Source organism: Arvicanthis niloticus, chromosome 22 (assembly GCF_011762505.2).
Source record: "Arvicanthis niloticus isolate mArvNil1 chromosome 22, mArvNil1.pat.X, whole genome shotgun sequence".
Lineage (NCBI taxonomy): Eukaryota > Metazoa > Chordata > Mammalia > Rodentia > Muridae > Arvicanthis > Arvicanthis niloticus.
In genome coordinates, this window is record NC_133429.1 from 11143778 (window position 1) to 11146018 (window position 2241).

Consider the following 2241-nt stretch of genomic DNA (forward strand, 5'->3'; position numbering starts at 1 on the left):
AGACCAGGAACAATGTGTTACTTTTTCTAGAAGCTCTCTTGAAATTGCCACTGACTTTCCTTTAAAGAGAGCCATATGGTCAGTTGTTTTTTTTATAGGCGGTAATACTAGAGCATGGAGAATTTCATCTCAGCTCCCCTGTGGAGGAAGAGCCTGTGCCCATCCTAAGGTCTTCTCTTTCCATGCTTAGCCTCTTGTCTGTGGTCATCAATGAAATGGAAGGCTGGTTTTTTAAAATTTTCTCTTCTCAAATGTGAGAATCACCCATCTATGTTTCATTAGTATTACACTTGGCTGTGAGATAAACATTAGAGTCACTTCTGAGTAGAAACTATGGTGGGCATGCTGTTTTCCCTTTTTCTACAAACAAGCAATGTCTCACAAAAGGGATCTTTCTGCAGGAGCCATAGCATGAAGAGTCCTTGGGGCACCTTGCTGATGATCATGAGTCATGAATGATAATAGTTATTCCATGCTCCAGTTCACCATTACAACTTCAGTTGTCACAGCAGCATAACCCAGCCTTAAACTGGCTAATAAATACATCTTGAAATCAGGTGTTGATATGTTCTACAATAGTCTGGCATGAGCTTAAGGTAACAAGATGGCTTCCTCTATTATCCCAACTCCTTTTCTCCTCCAAGACAAATGAGGTCCTGGTGGAGGTATGGTAGAGGTGTTTTACTGCCGTGAAAAACAAGTTACCTTGGCTTTCTCCTTCCATGACTGCCTATCTTTAGCCATGGAATCCCTGAGTGCCTTAGATTTTATGAACCTCAGTTCTCCCATCTCTAAGATGGGAGCATTAGTTTCACTGTGTATCCCCAAACTACTTTGAGGTGCTCCTTTCTTATGAAAGCTTTGGTTACAACTATGGGTGGCCATTTACTTAATCTCATTTCCCTAAGCAGAAGCCTTCTAAGAATTCCAGAGATGGAGCTTCATTAATGCATTACTTCCACAAAATGCCTTGCACAGACTAGCTATTAAAATGAACTGCTGGGTGAACTTTATTAGTGGGAAATCTTGTTTGAGGATGGATGGCACTGGAGCAAAGGCCTTTTCAAGATGTATGAAGTACAATGGTGACAGAAAGTTGACCATACTCTCACTGGGTCCACTTAGCAGTCTGTGTCTGGTTCATTCTGTAGGATGTTGGTACTAGAGGTACAACCCCTGCCAAACACCCAGGTAAGAGTAGATGCAAGGATGTAGAACAAGACCAAAGCCTCAGTATTCTCAACTACTGGTGTGGTGGTTTGAATATACTTGGCCCAGGGAATGGCACTATTAGGAAGTGTGGCCTTGTTGGAGGAAGTATATCATTGTGGGTGTGGGCTTTGAGACACACCTTCTAGCTGCCTGGAAGACAATAGTCTTCTTCTGTTTGCTTTCTGATTAAGATGTAGAACTCTCAGCTCCTCCTACCCCATGCCTGCCTGGATGCTGCCATGCTTCAGCCTTGTTGATAATGGACTGAACCTCTGATCCTGTAAGCCAACTCTAATTAAACATTGTCCTTTATAAGACTTGCCTTGGTCATGGTCTCTTCACAGCGATGGAAATTCTAAGACAACTGGTAAAGTTGGAGAGAGAGGGCAACATTTGTCTGCATTGTTTACAGAATAGGGACTAGAAGGGCCTGGTAAACCAAGCAGGTAAGAAAGCAGAAATATCACAGAGTGCAGGAAGGCAGGCTATCTGTATAGACTGGCTGGCATCAACCAACCTGGAAAGAGGAGAGAACCTGGGTATAAAGGATTAAGTCTACTGAGATGTTGACATGTGCTTAAGTTTAGACACAGAGTGTAATAGATAAGGATATGGTGGCATGAGACTTTAGTACCAGCACTTGGGAGGTAGAGGCAGGCAGATCTCTGAGTTCAATGCCAGCCTGGTCTACATAGTGAGTTCCAGGACTCACAGTGCTATGCAGAGAAACTCTGTCTTGAAAAACAAAAACATTACAAAACAGACAGACAAACGGATAAGAAAGACGTAGACATAGATACTCCTTGCAAATAAAGATAAGATAATTATAATTCAAGATGATACAGGCAGTGAGAATACAGCCAGTGGGGAGTTAAAACAAAGAGAAACAAAAACCAGGTAATAGTATTTGAGAATAATGGTAACTGTAGTCATATGGCCCCTTCCCCCCCCCCCAGGGAGTCATGGTCTTGTCCTCTGTTTACCTTCTTTTACATGGTGAACGTGTAGGCTCTGTGTTCTAGAACCTGA